Source organism: Maylandia zebra, linkage group LG22 (genome assembly GCF_041146795.1).
Source record: "Maylandia zebra isolate NMK-2024a linkage group LG22, Mzebra_GT3a, whole genome shotgun sequence".
Taxonomy (NCBI): Eukaryota; Metazoa; Chordata; class Actinopteri; order Cichliformes; family Cichlidae; genus Maylandia; species Maylandia zebra.
In genome coordinates this window covers 35559096-35579728 of record NC_135187.1, presented here as the reverse complement: position 1 = coordinate 35579728, position 20633 = coordinate 35559096, and the positions used below count along the sequence as shown (strand labels likewise).

General features: G+C 49.3%; 1 protein-coding gene and 1 long non-coding RNA gene across 2 annotated transcripts in view; one reads left to right on the top strand and one right to left on the bottom strand.

Annotated features, from left to right (window-relative positions):
• Positions 1-20633, top strand: part of thsd7aa (thrombospondin, type I, domain containing 7Aa) — a 182518-nt gene that overhangs the window by 96469 nt on the left and 65416 nt on the right. The window lies entirely within an intron of this gene.
• On the bottom strand, positions 19755-20137 carry LOC106676477 (uncharacterized). Its single transcript, XR_001342307.3, has 2 exons — positions 20012-20137; positions 19755-19922 (listed from the first exon to the last, which is right to left on the bottom strand). It is a non-coding gene; the product is annotated as an uncharacterized LOC106676477 (long non-coding RNA).

Here is a 20633-nt window from a genome sequence, read left to right as displayed (position 1 = left end):
GAATAGCCGTAACACAGTCATTATCAGGGAGTGATTGTTCGGCTCCAGCCTTGGGCCTGCAGCTGGCGCCGTGATGGGGATCCGCAATGTTTATGTTGGTTTTGTTAATTTCCATGCGAGCAGCCCAGGAGAATTTTTCAGGCTGCTCTTTAACACTCGATCTCCCGTTGGAGAGTCGCGAGCCTCTCCATGATGGTATCAAACTTCTGTTCCATGGTGTTATTGTTCTTTTGATTCTGAGACCTCACAACTGCAGTGATCCGTTCCACGATGTTTTCCAACTGTCGCTCAAAGGTCTCATTTTGAGCAGGCCTCTCTCTGATGTTTCCCCTCATACGCTCAATGGTGTTGTTTTGAGCCTTCACAGCAGCTGCAAGCGTCTCCAAGGTGTTGACCATATTACGTTCGTTGTGAGAGGTCGCGCCTCGTTCCATTTCGATTCCAGCGGGCAGCCTTGGGGGGGTTTGAACAGCCGGTTCCGCTCTCTTATTTCTCCGATAAACCAGGGCTAAGCCAACTCCGATCAGCATGAACCCTGTTATCATGGTTCCGAATAGATAGATATCTTCAGCGTCCTCGATCGACAGTCCCGCCAGGCACATGATCCTCCAGTTCTGCCACCCGTCCATCGTGTATCCGGCAGGGAAAGTCCCTCCAGGGCACTCAAACTCTCCCGAGCCCAGATTTCTCGTTGAGAAAAGGGTGTCAATAGCATTCAGAGACCAGTTGATCAAATCCATAATTCTCTTTTAGGTTTTAGAGAACGACAGTGGGAGGCTATTCCAGGGAAAGTAATGCACACAAGACAAGACAAGGACATAGAGGCTAAGCAGGGAAGATAAGGGTGAGGAGGAGAGGAGAAAAGTGCGACCGCCTTCGCTGAGAGCTAAAGAAGAAGAATATATATGAGTGCTTGTGTATAAATACACAAACAATACACATATGCTTTCAATTGTGTCATTTAAGTGATCTAGGTAGCTCTGTTTTGGAAGTTCAGTTCATGCTAGAAATGTGTTTTGGAGTTTGTACATGCTTTGTCTCTAGGGGCCACCGCATATATTTATATTAGAGATGGCACGATACCACTTTTTTATGTCCGATACCGATACCGATATCATAAATTTGGATATCTGCCGATACCGATATGAATCCGATATAGTGTTTTTTAATCAACAAAACTGTTTTTTAAATATCTTGCTGCATTTTGTATAAGTTCATACTCAAGTTTAAAACAACAACTACACTAAAGCTATTCTGTTATACCTGTATGCAAAAAAAAATATTTCATAGTTCAGCAATACTGATCAATCTAATAAACTTAAACCTACACCATCCTCCCTATTCTGGTATTTTAAAGAGTACTTAGCATAAATATTAAGCAACCTAACTAATTAGGGTTCCAACTCCCAGCAACAACAAAAATAAATTAATAAAAAATAGGGAACCACCCCTCACGCTCCACCTCATGATGCTTAATCAACGTAATCAACCTTAATTTGATGCAGTGTGAAAAAAAATGCACAGAAATCAATTATTTTTCAAGAAATATTAAATAGATTCAACATCTTTCTTCAACAAAATTGCAGACTGCACAGATGGTACCTTCCCAAAGGAAAAAGTACTATAGCTTACTAGGGTATATATATTAGACTTAATAGTTACTATATACAGTAATTGACTTCTATTCATTTTACATCAAATTAAAACTTTGGGTGTCAGATAATTATTTATTAAAAGCTCGACATTTGAAATGAGAATAAGAAAGAAAAGTATGTCTTTGTGCCCCCTTTTCCCTGTTAATGCCCTATCGGCCCCCCTGGCTAAACTTTGCTACATCCGCCCCTGCACAGTTACCAGCGTCAGCTGTAGAAAAAGATCCTCGAGTAGAAAGTAATATTAAATACATTCTAACAACAGCTGATCAAGCTTAAACGTGCTGCTGTTGTTCAGCCGCTGGTTTCCTCTTTCTGGTGCAAAGTGGGCCAAAAGCAAACTAGAGACACGGACTCGTGACAGAAAAGCCGATCAGCTGATCGTTAAGCAGTTTCATGATTGAAGTAGCAGCAGGAGAGGCAGTCGCTTGTTAAGCTTAACGCAGGAATGCTTTACAAACATTCAGAGATGGACTTACACACTTGCTTTACTTCTCTCGGGATAACTTTGTCGGAGATGAAATGCCGGGTTGCTAGCGAAGCTCCACATGCTATCCAGACCACCGACAGGTCCCGCATGCCACAGCCGCTCTATCACGTGATGCATACTGCTCCGACGTGCTAACGTTCTGAGGTGAGTTACGGCGTGTTGCAAGTTTTGTGAGGTGCTTTCGTGAAATTTAATGGATCGGATTACATTTTTTATTTTTCTCCGATATCCGATCCAGTAATTTAGGTCAGTATCGGACCGATACGTAATATCGGATCGGTCCATCTCTAATTTATATATAAACATATATAAATAAAACAACTTCTTTTTTTTACATTAGTAACTCCTTTATATTATTGTTAATAATAAATTAATTAAAGCAACAAAACAACCTGAAGAGCTGGTTCGGAGCCGAAAGAGCCGGTTCTCTAAAAAGAGCCGGAAATCCCATCACTACTGTGGGCCACATGTTTAGGAAGGCTTCTGATTTAATTAATGATTTAATTAATCTACGTAGTTTCTTCCAACTGAAGAAATGGCTTACGAAAGCAAAAGATGTTGGACAATTCTAGTAGAAACAAGAATTTTCCACTACTAGGGAGGGCCCCTATAGGCACGACACAGCCTGCCCTTCTCCCACCAACAGGGAATGCAAAGGATGGCAAATCCCAGCCTTCTCTTTGGAAGTCTATGGTACACGGGTGAAAAAATAACTGTCCACATGTAAACGCCAAAAATGAAGTCAAACGCTGTCAAGAACATGCCAAAGCAACAGGTGGCGATATAATCCACAATCTTTTTTTTAGAGCAGAAATGTCACAAGAATTTCCTCATTGCAAGGAGGACATAACCAAAGGCCATCATCACCACCAAGCTGAAGGCAAAAAGGGGGGAAATATAGGGCAAGCGGTGGACTGTCGTCGGAAAAGCGGTCATGGCAGATTGGTCCTACTGTACTGACCTGCCACCATACCATGGTGGGCACATCTCCACCCAACAGCATCATAACTGAGCCGCCAAGCAGCACACCTAACCCAGTCTCACCTTTGCAGGGAACAGGGCAGTTTTCCTTCACACGAGGACTTTTGGAGGATGATATTTGAAATAATCTGCATTATGCTGGGCAATAAATAAGTTATGTTGGAGGCTGTTTTGGCTGCATCTGTACGTTTTATTTATCATTTGAATTTATTTTCATTATGCTTTATGTTAAAACGTTGAAAATATGTTTTGGTTTTTTGCTGAACTGTTGACGTGTTAAATGTTTTCCATTAGCTGTTACGCAGCTCCAATGTTTTATGTTTAAAACGGCAGTTAAGTGTAAGAGATCTTCCTTGTGACCTCACAAAACCTTCTTTTACCTACTTCTGAGAAGTTTTTGTGTTTTTTTAGAAAGGCAGTGTCAGGGGCTGGGTCTGTGACTCAGCATTTTGAGTTTATTTTGTATTTTGATTTCTTATTATGTTGGGAATATGTTAAGTTTTTGTGTTTATGTTATTGGTGAGTATTTAGTTGAGTTTCTTTCTAGGTTTTTGTGTCTTCTATAATTCCTGATTTATAAGTCTTTTCTTACCTTTTGTGTTAATATGTCATGTGTTTCTTGTCATGCATGCGTGTCATGTCTACGGTTCTCAGTGTTTCCTATTTTATTTTGAAGAGCCGGATGTCTCCATGTTCAATGTGTTTTGTTTTACTTCCCCTGTGGCATCATTACCTTCATTTGTCTCAGCTGTGTCTCCCCAGGTGTTTCCACTTCCCTCATTACCCTTCTGTGTATTTAGTCTGTGTGGTTTCATTCAGTCTTGGTCAGGTTGTCTGTGTTACCTCCCACTATGTTACGTGAAGTCCCATGTAGTTCATAATTCCACTCAGGTTGTGTTCATGTTTCTTGTTCTCATTTTTCTTCATCACAGTTTCTCACACGTTCCTGGGCAGAATCATGTTCATGTCTGTTTTCATAGTTACCAAAGTTTTGTCTCAGTTATCATAGTTTAGTTTTCCCAGTTTAGGTTTTCTGCTAGTTTTCGCTCCTGTTTGCTTTGCCTTGTTTTTGTACTCTTGTGAAGGACTCTCTTTTTATTTAACCCAAGTTACATCTCCTTCAGTGTCTGCAATTGGGTCCTCCTTCTCACTCCCACACGGACAGGAAGCTAATTTTGTGTTACTTTTCAAGTGCCTTCATCATTGAAAATGCTAACAACTAAAAACAGCATTTTGGATTGTGTCTCACTTGCCTCTCTTGGAGTTTATTCAGTAAAGAAAGAAACAGAAAATTTTACATTAGTCTGAGTGGCATGTTCAGGATCACGGTGCACAGATCGTGAAGTGTGTGTTACACAACTAACATGTAACATACATGCCCTGACACACAATTTCTGTAGTTAAGACAGTGTCCTACAATAGAACAGAAATCCTTTTTTATGGATCAAGGAATTTAGTAAGGAATCTCCTGGCCCTCCTACATACACCTTTTTTCAGGGTCAAATTCAAGCCCTTTTTAAGCATTTTCAAGGGCCATGTTCAAGCTTTTCCAGCACATTGCCACTGTCATAAATTACATATATATTAGGGGTGCAATGATACTTGTATCGGTATTGAACCGTTCGATACAGTGCTTTCGGTTCGGTATCAAACAATACAAAATTTTTAATTTATTTTATCAACTTTTCTTCTGACGATGCTGTCTGTGTTGAGCGCTCAGTGGATCTGCGTTCGACTACTCCGCCTAGGCTGCACTGTCGAGCGCAGATCCACTGAGTGCCGCGCAAGCTAGCGAGACAGACGTTAAGCTCGTTGCAACATGGCAAATTGAACCTCCCCCACCCTCATTCAGATCTGGCCTTTGGAACTATTTTGGTCTTCATGTGAATTATGACCCTGAAGGTAAGCGCGTCATGGACAAAAGTAAAACAGTATGTCGGATGTGCCACGCAATGCTCAATAACATTGGTGGGAACTAGTGCGTTAGAGCAGTTAGCTCGTTAACATGTTGACGCCATCCAGCCCCACGCACAGGGCGATCCGCGGTAACTCATTAACGGAGATTTGCCGTGTTGTGGCGTTAACGTCATTTCAGATTAACGCTGACAGCACTAGTGGGAACACAACGAATATGACTGAACATTTACTCCGACATCATTCTAGTGCAAAGACAAGTGGAAGCAGACAAAAACAACAAGCAAGCATGCTACAAACTTTATCCGAGTCATTTAGACAGCCGTTAGCACAGGATTCTCCTTATGGGGACCTGACATGTGTCATGGATCGGCTGTGTGGCAGGCGGGAGGAGGACCCAATCGCAAGATTCACAAACACGGGGATGAACTCAAAAGCAGCTTTATTGCTGACAGGCAGAACATAGGAAATACAGAACTCAACTAAACTGGGAATCAATAAACTAACACTCGTAGGGAGACACAGGGAATCCACACAGCAATGAGGGAGAACGCGACGCCGAACAGAGGGAGACGCAGACAGAAATACACAGAGGGTTAACGAGGAAAGTGGGAACACACGGGGAACACAGCTGACACAGATAACCATAACGAGACAGGGTGGGGTGAACATAACACTGACGGGAGACGGGCAGAGTCAAACAGGAAGTACACAGAGGTTCAGACAGGAGGAGAGAGCACGGTGAGAACACAGACATAACAGGCTGGGGAAAACATGGAATAAAACACGAAAGGGGACAAGGGCTCATGAATACATAGAGGGGCACACAGGGGGTGAGAGTCACAAAGGGAAAGCACACAGGGAACAACATAACAGGGCAACTCAGGAAACAGAACCTAAACAGGGAACTGAATACAAAAATACGAGAACTAAGAATACTGGGCCAACACGGCCCAGGACCATGACAACATGTTTAATATGCTGCTGAGAATATAGCCCAGAAGAAGCGTATAGTATAGCTTTTATTTTGGAAAGAGCCATTTCTCTGTAATAAACTCTCTTTTCCAAAGATGAGTGATAAGTACCACACAAAATACTACAAAAGCAAAATGATGCATTATATGCATATAGTGTATAAACTGAGAAAAGGCATAGAAGCACATTTCACCAACAAATCTAAATGTGCAAATGAATGAATCAACCTGTCAGATCTGTTGAGAAAAATAACCCACAAAACAAGAAAACTGCACCAAATCCATCAAAATAATAAGGCCAAATAGGACAGGGCCTATGAAGGAGTGTCTTTCAGTTCCTTGAGTTTGTCAGTTGACTGTTTCTCCAGAACCTCCAGACTTTTTTCCTTTTCTTTTGCAGCTCTTTGAAGCCCATTGGACTTTCATATAAAGCACAATTTTCCCTCTGACTCAGCTTTTTCTGCATTCTGATCAGCAGGCTTTAGGAGAACCCACACATCCTTCTCCATTCTCTTCTTTTTGGCTTTTATCTCTGTTATCTCCTCCGTTAGTCCTTTGGTCTGCTTTGCTTTCTGTTCATGTTACCTTAGAAATCGTTGGTCCTCAAGATACATGGGATACTTCTGCCTGGCTGCAGCTGCAGAGAGCAGTAGCTCTTTTGTGTAGACTACATTGCGCAAACCTCCAACATGGTCAATAACGATCTGCTGAGCAATCAGTGAATGCTCTTTAAGGTTCTTAACCATTCCCTCGTTAGTCAGTCAGTCAGGGTGCTTGCTAATCAGTGCTTTTGCAGTTTTAGAGATGCTAAAAGTCAAAGTCATTAAATCATTTTCACTAATGTGTTCCAGCTGTTTCTCAAAGTCTCAAATTCTGTTAATTGAAAGTCAGCGTCAGCAGCATCAGAATCACTGTCCTCAGGCGGAACAGCCACAACGTCCTCATGCTGAATAAACCGATTAGTCTGAAGTTCCTCAAATATATTGTAATGACCTGGCTGGGGTTGTTAGCCAGATGCATTCTGGGTATTGTGTTGTCTGTGTTTTCTATCGTTCTGCTAGTTCCTATGTGTTTGATTCGCATGTTGTGTTAGTGTTATGTTAATGTAAGCCATAGTGAAGTTGATGTGTGTTCTGTGGAGTGGGTTGAATTGGCATGGTTGGCTGACACCGCGACTCTATGTGGTGGGAGCGGGATAGGGGTTCGGTGTCAGCAGCGTTACGTTGTTGTAGAAAGAGATGGTAAATAAACGACTGGTGTGAACCACTACTGTCTCCTGATGGATCATTTGGGGATTATCAGTCTGCTGCTGAGACGCTCGGGGTCGTGCGGTGTATGAGGCATGAGCGCTCTCCATCCGTTGCGAAGTTTAGCGATAGCCGCTAGCGCCCCGCTAGCCGTTTAGCTAATGAGCAGTTTAGCCAGTTTAGCTCCACTAACACACGATCGTTACAATTGGTGTCAGAAGTGGGATTCATGAGTGTCTAGCAGACACTATGGAGCCGACCATAGGCGAATTAGAGCGTATAATCCGAGACAACTGCTCGCTTCTGGAAAGCATGGCTGCCGAGACCCAGCGGAGAAGACCCAAGCTGGGGCGGCCAGAGGGCCACAGCGCGCCCCGGAACAGCCACCCCCTGCTCTCCCAGCAACGGGAGAGGATTCCTGGGGCCGCATCACAGCTTCCTGGCAGGACGGCTGCTAAGCTACAGCACTACACTGGGGCGACGCAGCTGGAGCCGTACCTGGCCCAAGTCACGCTGGCTGCCACTCACAACGGATGGGGTTCTGCTGGACCTGCCCCCAGAGGAGCAGCGCGACCTCCAGGCTTTGACCACGGCGCTCGGCAGACGGTTTGGACAGAGATCATCAGCCGAACAGAGCAGGGAGGAGCTGGCTTGCCGACGCGAGGGAGAGAGCCTGGGGTCCTTTGCTGCGGACGTCCGCCTCTATGCCCGACGGGGCTATCCGACATTCCCAGGAGCGGCACGGGAGGAGCTGGGTCTCCACGCCTTCCTGAGGGGCCTCACACCGGAGAGGCTGCGACAGCATGTCCGGCTGTCATCCCCCCGAGACCTGGAGGAGGCATTGAGGGAGGCTGAGCGGGCTGAGGAGGTGCTGCGGGGCGAGCCAGTGACCCGACGATCGGCCAGGATGGTCGAGCGAGAGATGAGCGTCCCAGTCGGATGAGGAGGAGGAGGCCAGACGAGCCCAATCAGAGGCAGTTCCCCGTCGGAGGCGCCAGACGGACTGCTGTTAACGGTGCAGGGAACCCGGTCACCTTGCCCGGAGCTGTCCCGCACCTAGTCCTCGGAACCAAGTGACATCACCAACGGGAAATGGCCACGGGGTGGGACAGTGAGGGAACCCTCACCCAAATCAGTAAACCCTCTCCGTGACACTCATCCCGTGGTGGGCCGCTGTGGGTCCGCCCGTGGACTGTACCTGGACTGTATAATTGATGGACGGTCTTGCCGGGCCCTGGTGGACACGGGGTCCACCATCTGCTTGCTGCGGAGGGGGGTGCTTCCGGAGACGGGCGGCTCATTGCCAAAAGACTGGACCCCTACTCACACAGCGTTGCACACTGTCACAGGAGAAAAGACTGTGATGCCGGGGAAAAAGACTCTGCAGGTGGTGGTGGGAACGAACAGTGTGAACCACGAGTTCTGGCTTGCCGACATAACAGACGAGTGCATTGTTGGACTGGACTTGCTGGCCCACTGGGGGGCACGGGTCGATGTGCCGGGAGTTGCCATCCACCTTGGTTCTGAGACCGTGCAGCTCCAAGTGGGCCGCGGTAGGGGGGTGAACGTAAGCAGGGCCAACATCCCGCAGCCAGAGTCGCCGCCTAGCTCGGCAGTCTCCCCGTCACCTGAGACTGTCGCGGCAGTAGAGGAGCTTGGGCGGCGGAGTGGGGTGCACCTCAGTGCGACACAGCAGCGGCAGCTGCAGAGCCACTTGGCAGAGTTTATGGACACTTTTGCCGCCAGGGAAGAGGACTGCACAAGGACGGGCCTGGTGCAGCACACTATAGACACTGGAGCAGCTGTTCCAATCCGGCTGCGGCCCCACCACCTGCCCCTCGCCAAACGCCAAGCTGCCGAGGGACTGATAAAAGAGATGGCAGCTAATGGCGTCATTGAACCCTCGGATAGTCCATGGGCCGCACCTGTGGTTATGATGCGGAAGAAAACAGGGGGGTGGCGCCCTTGTGTGGACTACAGGCGTTTGAACGCGGTCACCCGCAAGGACTCTTACCCGTTACCTCGCATCGATGACGCACTGGATTACATCGCTGGGTCCAGTTGGTTCAGCTTGCTAGACCTCCGCAGTGGGTACTGGCAGGTGGAGCTCGCTGCCGAGGCACGGCCCAAGACTGCATTCACCATAGGGCAAGGACTGTGGCAGTTTAAGGTGATGCCTTTTGGACTATGCAATGAACCAGCCACGTTTGAAAGGTTAATGGAAAGGGTCCTCAAAGACATTCCCCGTGCCCGCTGCATGGTCTATTTGGATGACTTGCTGACTCATGCTAAGGACTTTGAACAGGCCGTGGCTAACCTACGAGAGGTTCTGACTGCCATCCGCGGGGCCGGACTAAAGCTGAAACCGGCCAAGTGCAACCTTCTTGCTCGCCAGGTGAAGTTCCTGGGACATGTGGTGAGCGAAAAGGGGGTGGCTACTGACCCCGAGAAGGTGGTTGCTGTGGGGGACTGGCCCCCCCCATCGAACGTCGCTGAGCTACGAAGCTTCCTGGGGCTGGCCTCCTATTATAGGAGGTTTGTAAAAGACTTTGCCACCGTCGCCAGCCCCCTGCATCAGTTGACAAACAAGGGTCAGCGGTTTGCTTGGACAGAGGACTGTGCAACGGCTTTTGAGCAGCTGAAAACTGCCCTTGTGACTGCCCCGGTCTTGGCGTATCCTGACCCCAGCCAGCCTTTCCTTTTGGACACTGACGCCAGCAACGTGGGGGTTGGAGCGGTGCTCTCCCAGAGGGGAGAGGCTGAGGAGCGAGTGGTGGCATACTACAGCTGCAGCCTCAGCCGGGCCAAGAGGAATTACTGTGTTACCCGGCGTGAGCTGTTGGCTGTGGTCCTGGTGGTTCGTTATTTCCGACCTTACCTCCTGGGCACTAAGTTCCTGCTCAGGACGGACCACGCCAGCCTAACCTGGATGCTGAACTTTCGCCAGCCGGAGGGTCAGGTGGCCCGGTGGCTGGAAATACTACAAGAGTACGACTTTGAGGCCCAGCACCGACCAGGACGGCAGCACGCCAACGCTGACGCCCTGTCCAGGCGTCCCTGTTCTGCGGATGAGTGCCGGTACTGCAGGCGCCTGGAGGAGCTGGACCGGGGTCCGACATCGGCAGCAGCGGAACCTGAGGGTGTGGATGAGGGGCAGGAACCTTTCACCGCGGCGGAGCTACAGCAGCACCAGGTGAGCGATCCAGCGCTGGGGATGGTGAAGGACTGGATGGAGGCAGGGACACGGCCAGACTGGTCCGCCGCGTCTTCACAGGGGCCCGAGACCAAGTCGCTGTACTCCCAGTGGAACAGCCTGGAGCTCCATGGCGGTGTAATCTACCGGCGGTGGCGAGCGCCAGACGGGGGAGGCGACATACTCCAGCTCCTGGTTCCCCGGGCCTTGCGGCCTGAGGTCTTCCGCTGGGTTCATGGGGCTGCAGGTACCGGCCATTTTGGGAATGGCAAGACGGTGCGACGGCTGAGACCGAGGTTCTACTGGCCGGGTTGTCGTCAGGACGTGGAGATCCATGTCCACTGCTGTGACGACTGCACGGCGCAGAAAGGTCCCAGCCAGCGCTCCCATGCCCCATTGCAGCAATACCTAGTTGGGGCGCCAATGGAGCGGATCGGAGTGGACATCCTCGGTCCCTTCCCTGTTACTGATGCCGGCAACCGGTATGTCCTGGTCGCGATGGATTATTTCTCAAAGTGGCCAGAGGCGTATGCGGTGCCGGATCAGAGTGCGGTGACGACGGCGCGGACTCTGGTGGATGAGATGTTCACGCGGTTTGGTGTACCGGAGGAGCTCCATAGCGACCAAGGGAGGAATTTTGAGAGCCAGGTGCTGGGAGAAGTGTGTCGGAGGCTGGGGGTGAGAAAAACGAGGACCACCCCCCTCCATCCTCAGAGCGATGGTCTGGTTGAGCGGTTCAACCGCACGCTGGCCACCCAGCTGGCCATCCTGACCAGCCAACATCAGAGGGACTGGGACCAACACCTGCCCCTTGTTTTGTGGGCGTATCGAACAGCAGTGCAGGAGTCAAGTCAGTGTACTTCTTCAGCGTTGATGTTCGGAAGGGAGCTCCGAACCCCGGTGGACTTGGTGTTCGGGGCGCCCCCTGAGCCGGAGATTGCTGGTGGACCAGAGATGGACTACTTCCGGCGGCTCAGGGAGCGGTTGCACACGGTGCATCAACTGGCAAGACGGACGTTGGAGGGAGCCGGGGCCCGCCAGAAACGGGCGTATGATACCCGTGCGCACGGTCCTATGCTGGGGGCCGGAGATCGGGTCTGGGTGTTCTGTCCCCAGAGGAAGCGGGGGCTGACCCCCAAGCTCATGAGCCACTGGCAAGGCCCGGGCGAGATCCTGGAACAGCTATCGGAGGTGGTCTTCAGAGTCCGGATGCCGGGACGGGGAAGGCGGGTGGTGCTACACAAGGACCGGCTGGCGCCATACCATCCGCTTGCCCCCAACCCACAGGCTGGTGTGCAGCCTGGGGACTCCTTGCCCCCTACGCCCGGCCCGAATGGGGGCGCCATGGATTCCCAGTCAAGGCCGAAGCGTACTCGACGCCGGCCCGGACATTTGCAGGACTACAGAGTGGACAGTTAAGGTTGTGGGGACACTAAACCTTTTTGGGAGGGGGCTGTGTAATGACCTGGCTGGGGTTGTTAGCCAGATGCATTCTGGGTATTGTGTTGTCTGTGTTTTCTATCGTTCTGCTAGTTCCTATGTGTTTGATTCGCATGTTGTGTTAGTGTTATGTTAATGTAAGCCACAGTGAAGTTGGTGTGTTCTGTGGAGTGGGTTGAATTGGCATGGTTGGCTGACACCGCGACTCTATGTGGTGGGAGCGGGATAGGGGTTCGGTGTCAGCAGCGTTACGTTGTTGTAGAAAAAGATGGTAAATAAACGACTGGTGTGAACCACTACTGCCTCCTGCTGGATCATTTGGGGATTATCAGTCTGCTGCTGAGACGCTCGGGGTCGTGCGGTGTATGAGGCACGAGCGCTCTCCATCCATTGCGAAGTTTAGCGATAGCCGCTAGCGCCCCGCTAGCCGTTTAGCTAGTGAGCAGTTTAGCCAGTTTAGCTCCACTAACCCACGGTCATTACAAAATATTTTCTGAAACAATCTCAGGTTTGAATTTCATCTTATTGTCAAGCTGATGCTCTTTGTTTTCGTGTGCATTAAAGGTTAGTATCTCTACTAGTGAAGATTGTGTCGTTTCCACAACACGGCTCTCCTCCCACGGTCCCTAGAGATGTTGAAAGGAATGACTTAGTCGAAGGCTCTAGAGGTCCCTATATACGCACGTAAACTTGTGTCAAAAAGTTCACCAAACTGATACGCACAGAATGTTTGCCTTCATCATGCAGTTGAAATTAGTGCATGCTGTTGGCTTCGTTTGTGCTGTAGTGATGGGATTTCCAGATCTTTTTAGAGAGCCGGCTCTTTCGGCTCCCAACTGGCTCTTCAGGTTGTTTTGTTGCTTTAACTAATTTATTATCAACAACAATATAAAATTATGCACAAAAAGAATGACTAATGTCAAAAAAACGTGGTTTTATTTATATATGTTTAAATATAAATATATGCGGTGGCCCCTAGAGACAAAGCACGTACAAACTCCAAAACACATTTCTAGCGTTAACTGAACTTCCAAAACAGAGCTACCTAGATCACTTAAATTACACAATTGAAAGCATATGTGTATTGTTTGTGTATGTATACACAAGCACTTATATATATATATAAACACCCAGCACGCCCCTGCGGGCGGTTTTTATCCTTCAAGCTCGGGTCCTCTACCAGAGGCCTGGGAGCTTGAGGGTCCTGCACAGTATCTTAGCTGTTCCCAGGACTGCGCTCTTCTGGACAGAGATCTCCGATGTTGTTCCCGGGATCTGCTGGAGCCACTCGCCTAGCTTGGGAGTCACCGCACCTAGTGCTCCGATTACCACGAGGACCACTGTTACCTTCACCCTCCACATCCTCTCGAGCTCTTCTCTGAGCCCTTGGTATTTCTCCAGCTTCTCATGTTCCTTCTTCCTGATATGGCTGTCATTCGGAACCGCTACATCGATCACTACGGCCGTCTTCTTCTGTTTGTCAACCACCACTATGTCCGGTTGGTTAGCCACCACCATTTTGTCTGTCTGTATCTGGAAGTCCCACAGGATCTTAGCTCGGTCATTCTCCACCACCCTTGGGGGCATCTCCCATTTTGACCTTGGGACTTCCAGGTTATACTCGGCACTGATGTTCCTGTACACTATGCCGGCCACTTGGTTATGGCGTTCCATGTATGCCTTGCCTGCTAGCATCTTGCACCCTGCTGTTATGTGCTGGATTGTCTCTGGGGCATCTTTACACAGCCTGCACCTGGGGTCTTGCCTGGTGTGATAGACCCCAGCCTCTATGGATCTTGTACTCAGAGCTTGTTCTTGTGCTGCCATGATTAGTGCCTCTGTGCTGTCTTTCAGTCCAGCTTTGTCCAGCCACTGGTAGGATTTCTGGATATCAGCCACCTCCTCTATCTGCCGGTGGTACATACCGTGCAGGGGCCTGTCCTTCCATGATGGTTCCTCGTCTCCCTCCTCTTTCTTGGGTTTCTGCTGCCTGAGGTATTCACTGAGCACTCGGTCAGTTGGGGCCATCTTCCCAATGTATTCTTGGATGTTCGTTGTCTCATCCTGGACTGTGGTGCTGACACTCACCAGTCCCCGGCCCTCTTCCTTCCGCTTAGCGTACAGCCTCAGGATGCTGGACTTGGGGTGAAACCCTCCATGCATGGTAAGGAGCTTTCTTGTCTTTATGTCAGTGGCTTCTATCTCCTCCTTTGGCCAGCCTATTACCCCAGCAGGGTACCTGATCACGGGCAGGGCGTACGTGTTGATGGCCCGGATCTTGTTCTTACCATTCAGGTGACTCCTCAGGACTTGCCTGACCCTCTGCAGGTACTTGGTGGTTGCAGCTTTTCTACCGGCCTCTTCATGGTTCCCATTCGCCTGCGGGATCCCCAGGTACTTGTAACTGTCCTCTATGTCTGCAATGTTGCCTTCTGGTAGTTCAATCCCCTCAGTTCTGACTACCTTCCCTCTCTTTGTTACCATCTGACTACACTTCTCCAGTCCGAACGACATTCCAATGTCATTGCTGTATAGCCTGGTAGTGTGGATCAGTGAATCGATGTCTCGTTCACTCTTGGCATACAGCTTGATGTCATCCATGTACAGGAGGTGGCTGACAACTGCTCCGTTCCGTAGTCGGTATCCGTAGCCAGTCTTGTTAATGATCTCACTGAGGGGGTTCAGGCCTATGCAGAACAGCAGTGGGGACAGAGCATCTCCTTGGTAGATCCCGCACTTGATGGTGACTTGTGCTATGGGCTTGGAGTTGGCCTCTAGTGTTGTACGCCACATCCCCATTGAGTTCCTGATGAAGGCTCTTAGGGTCCCATTGATCTTGTACAATTCTAGGCATTCCAGTATCCAGCTGTGGGGCATTGAGTCATAGGCCTTCTTGTAATCAATCCAGGCAGTGCACAGGTTGGTCAGTCTGGTCTTGCAGTCTCGGCTGACTGTTCTGTCTACCAGTAGCTGGTGTTTGCGCCTCTGGTATTCTTGCCAATTCCTTTCTGTGTCCCGCTCATGTATTGACCCATGTGCCTGTTCATCTTAGCCGATATGATGCCTGACAGGAGCTTCCATGTAGTACTGAGGCAGGTTATTGGTCGGTAGTTGGAGGGGACCGGTCCCTTCTTGGGGTCCTTGGGGATCAGGACCGTCCGACCTTCGGTTAGCCATTCCGGGTGTTTCTCGTTAACTAAATGAACCAGCTGCTGTGAACCATATATATACAGTGTGTGTGTGTGTATATATATATATATATATATATATATATATATATATATATATATATATATATATATACACATATATATTAGGGATGCAACGATACACAAAATTCACGGTTCGGTTCGGTTCGATACTTTGGTGTCACGGTTCGATATTTTTTCGATACAAAAAAAATGTTCATGCCTTTTTAATTTGTCATTTATTAAAATTATAAATATATATTTTAACTCAAAAGTACAGATTTTAAATTTAACCCTAACCCTTGTGCGTGTTTTTTATTTTGACAGCGAATGCGCACCTGCGGACCACTTATGTGCAGCCCTGGTTATTTAGCTCGTCATATTGCAGCCACAGAAATTATTTTGTCCATGAAACCATAAAGCTGCACTTTCTTTTTGCCTTATAGTTTGGAAAAGAGAGTTTATTACAGAGAAATGTCTCTTTCCAAAATAAAAGCTATACTATCCGCTTCTTCTGGGCTATATTCTCAGCAGCATATTAAACATATAAGGAGAATCATGTGCTAACAGCTGTCTAAATGACTCGGCTAAAGTTAGTAGCATGCTTGCTTGTTTTTTTTCTGCTTCCACTTGTCTTTGCACTAGGATGATGTCGGCGTAAATGTGCAGTCATATTCGTTGTGTTCCCACTAGTGCTTTCAGGTTAATCTCGTTGAAATGACCTTAACGCCACAACACGGCAAATCTCCGATAACGAGCTATCGCCGATCGCCCCGTGCATGGGGCTAGATGGCCAACACGTTAACGAGCTAACTGTGCTAACACACTAGTTCCCACCCATGTAATTGAGCATTGCATGGCACATCCAACATACTGTTTTACTTTAGTGCATGACTCGCTTACCTTCAGGGTCATACGTCACATGAAAACCAAAATAATTCCAAACGCCAGATCTGAATGAGGGTGTGGGAGGTCCATGTTGCAAGGAGAGCTTAACTTCTGTCTCGCTAGCTTGCCCTGCGCTCTTCCTTCTGACGATGCTGTCTGTGTTGAGCGCTCAGTGAATCTGCGTTCGACTACTCCGCCTAGGCTGCACTGTCGAGCCTAGGCGGAGTAGTCGAACGCAGATTCACTGAGCTCTCAACACAGACAGCATCGTCAGAAGGAAAGTTGATAAAATAAATTAAAAATTTTGTATTGTTCGATACATATGCGTACCGAACCGAAAGCACTGTATCGAACGGTTCAATATCGATATGAATATTGTTGCACCCCTAATATATATATATATATATATTAGTGCTGTCAATAGATTAAAAAAAATTAACTAACTAATCTCACAATTTTCTGTTATTAATTGCGATTAATCTCAATTACTTTATTAATAGCCTGGCTCCAATTACATTTTTTTATTCTTTATATTTTAAGTAATTATCGTTGTTCACCGAAGTCCAGTGGTCTCCGGTGAGAGCGACATTCCTTACTTGCACAAGCTTGCTGGACTGCTGAGCCCTCTGGTCCCCATACAAAGTGTGCAGTCTCGACACAATGGTTCCTCTCGAGGGCAGATTGTAACACTCATCTCCTGATGCAGCACGAATGACTTCTCTCAGTCCATCATCTTCTACTATGCTAACTGGTTGGCAGTTTTTAGCTATCCAAACAACCAAGGAATTGGTTACCTTTTCTCTCACATATTTTGTTATTCGTCCACAAGCACCATACTCCTGAAGCGTAGACTGGCGAGGTCCCGTAGAGGTGGATTCAGTTGGGTGTTTTGCTCTCAGGTGATACGCCAGTGATGAACTGCTTCTGTGGTACTTGAATTCAGCGTTGCAAATTGTGCATCTTACTCTCGTTTTGTCCAACAAGCCATCAGGCAACTTCTTAAAGAGAAACTTTCCACCCAAAAGTCCGCCCTCGTCCATGCTTGCGTGTGTTAGCTAGTGTTAGCTAGATAGTAGCATGGTGTCACTTCTTCTTCTTCTTCTAATCATTTCTGTCAGGCCAAACGCCAGCATAGCACACTGTTGCCCCCTCCTCCAGAGGTGCTCATGAATTTAAAGGTCTTAGATTACAGGAAATTAATAAAAAAACAAAATCAGCGTTAAATTTTTTTAATGCATTAAACATTTCGCGTTGATCTTAACAATTAACGCGATAATTTTGACAGCACTAATATATATATATATATATATATATATGTATATATATATATATATATATATAGCTGGAGAAATACCAAGGGCTCAGAGAAGAGCTCGAGAGGATGTGGAGGGTGAAGGTAATGGTGGTCCCCGTGGTAATCGGAGCACTAGGTGCGGTGACTCCCAAGCTAGGCGAGTGGCTCCAGCAGATCCCGGGAACAACATCAGAGATCTCTGTCCAGAAGAGCGCAGTCCTGGGAACAGCTAAGATAGCTAAGATACTGCGCAGGACCTTCAAGCTCCCAGGCCTCTGGTAGAGGACCCGAGCTTGAAGGATAAACCGCCCGCAGGGGCGTGCTGGGTGTTTTTTTTTTTTTTCTTTTTTTTATATATATATATTCAGAAAATTTAAAAAAATGTTCATTTACCTGTTACTACCACACACCAAATCCGATCATTGGTACTTCCTGGCTTGTGTAGCCACGAGGTAACAAAAGCTCTGCGCCCTAGCATCCTGGTGTCACGGTCCCCCAGTTCAAACGTCCAACCACTGCCATGGTGGGAACAACAGTTCTTGCGGCCGACCCAGTGGACCGCAAGCAGGCAAAACCCGCTACGGGTCAGGCAGTGGTGGGAAAACAGTTCGGGCGGCCTACCTCCAACCCCATGATGGAAGCGGAACGCTTCAGGCGGCCTGCCACGGATCCGGTGGCGGCGGCGCTGCTCCTCCGGCGGCCTGCCACGGGTCCGGTGGCGGCGGAACGGTTCTGGTGGCCTGCCACGGGTCCGGTGGCGGCGGAACGGTTCTGGTGGCCTGCCACGGGTCCGATGGCAACGTCGCTGCTCCGGTGAGCAACAGCGAGGCGTGGCACATGGTCTATGACGCGCCGGTCGCTGACGTGGACGCACTGGACGTGGATGGCGTGGAGGCCGCGCTAGACGTGGAGGTCCCTCCGGTTCGCTGACCTCCGGCTGAGCGGGCCCCTCCTCGGCTGGCAGCGAGAGTCCCTCCTCGGCTGGCAGCGCCGGTTGTTCCTTCCGCTCGCCGAGCTCCTCTGCTGGTGGTTCGCTGAGCTCCTCCGGCTCGCTGAGCTCCTCCGGCTCGCTGAGCTCCTCCTGCTCGGGCATGCTGAGCTCCACAGCTGGCGACGCGGGCTCCTCCCGCTCGTTGTGCTCCCGCTCGGGCATGCTGAGCTCCTCCGGCTCGCTGAGCTCCACAGCTGGCGACGCGGGCTCCTCCCGCTCGCTGAGCTCCCGCTCGGGCATGCTGAGCTCCTCCGGCTCGCTGAGCTCCACAGCTGGCGACGCGGGTATAGATGGTCGTTGATCCGGAGGTGAAGATGGCGATGCGGAAGCTGCAGGTGGCGAAGATGACGGTCGAGCGGGTGATGTGGATGGTGAAGTCGAGAGTTCTGCGGTCGCTGCAGTCTGATGGGACGCTGGTGGAGAAGTAGCTGCAAAGGGCGGAGGTGATAATGGTGCGGCAGCTACTCGTGGTAGACTGGACAGCGATGTAGAAACAACAGGCAGGTGACATAATGGCAGGGTAGTTCCAGCAGGCATATCAGCCTCCAACTGAGGATGAAGACGAGAGGCTGACTGGACTGGCTGTGCTACGGCTACAGGCTGGGCAGCTGGCTGTGCTATGGCTACAGGCTGGGCAGCTGGCTGTGCTATGGCTACAGGCTGGGCAGCTGGCTGTGCTACGGCTACAGGCTGGGCAGCTGGCTGTGCTACGGCTACAGGCTGGGCAGCTGGCTGTGCTACGGCTACAGGCTGGGCAGCTGGCTGTGCTACGAGGTTAGCTTTCACACAGTCCCGTGAATAAACAGATGAGGTGAATGAAGATGAATTGTCCATATGACTCACCACAGCCGGCTGTTGGAAAGTTTTAGAGTCTGACTGCGGTGAGGCACGCCGGCGGTGCAAGCGTCGCTTCTTTAACGATGCCGGGGCCAGCGTATCAGGCTGAGGTTCCACCAGCCGGCCGGACAGGAGAGCAGCTGTGTGATTTTGAGCTGCCGGTCCTTGGTCTGCTGACTCAGCAGGTGCCGCAGAGGTGAGTGGAGATGTGGTGAGGTGCAGAGGGCGTGTGAAACGTTTCCCCCGCAATGGAGGGTCCAACAAGCGAGCTGCAAGCTATCAGCCTATGAAAAAAGAAATAGGCAGCAAGGGCTCCCAGGGAGGTTGCCATATCCTCCTCGCCCGGACAGCCCAAACCAAACAGCTCAAAACAGGAACTTTCCCTCAGCGTGGTTATAATCGAAATTAGTCTCTTAATGTCCAAAAAGCTCACAGATGAGGTGATTGATGATAAGAAGGAATCAAAAAATACGACCTGTAAGTGTCTCTGATGTGGATCTGCCGCCTGGATAATGCTCCGACAGTATTTCCAGAGCTGGGCGAGCAATTCCTCCTGTGAGACGGTCCTTGAGTCCGCTGGGCCCATAATGGCTGGATCGTTCTGTCACGGTCTCGCTGGCAGACCGTGGGGATGTGGGGAAAGGAGGACCCAAAATGCAGGACTCTACAGTGCAACAGTGTTTATTTACAGTGGTGACAATCCGAACAACAATAAATCCCCCCGTGCGATCCCAACTCCCGTTCCGTGTCTTCTCCTTTATCCCGTGCTCCGTGCTCTGTCTCCGTTCCCTGTGTACTCTCCGTGTGCTGCCTCCTGGTCGCCACAATTCCTCCTGAGGAAACACGTATACCAAAGGCAGCCGTGAGTACAAAACCTAACAGTAGACTTGCACTAACCTTGCACAATACACTTAAGACAGACGGGAAGTCACTCAACGATCCAGCGTCGAGGAGCTCTCAGCCACACTGTTTTGAAGCTCCTCTGACGAGGCTTGATCGGCGCCAGGTGTGTGTGGATTCCTGGGTGGGACCGGTCAGCTGGCAGGGCGACACCCACCAGGCCTAAAAGTGCCTGCCACGACCGCACCCTCACATACACAAGCACACACCCCTAAACACCTGACAGTACACCAACACGGAAAAACAGGACAGCAGACACAACCATAATAACAACAACCACAATAATGATAATAATAATAATAATAATAATAATAATAATAATAATAATAATAATAATAATAATAATAACTACAATAGTAGTCCACACTGCTCACGGACCCCGAATCCCTGGAACTGGGTCCGTGACACCTGGAGCACTTCTGTTTTGTTTTGGAGTTTGTACTGTGCCTCAGCAGAGCAACAAATATCATCATAGACAGTTCCCATCCTGTTTTTAACTTGTTCAGCCTGCTTCCATCAGGGAAGTGCTACAGGTGCCCCCAAAGCCATAACCACCCTTAACTCGTACACACACACCAATAACACAGTCCCACACAGCCATTTTCCCATTTCCCTTTATAAACCACCACTGTGCAATAATAAAT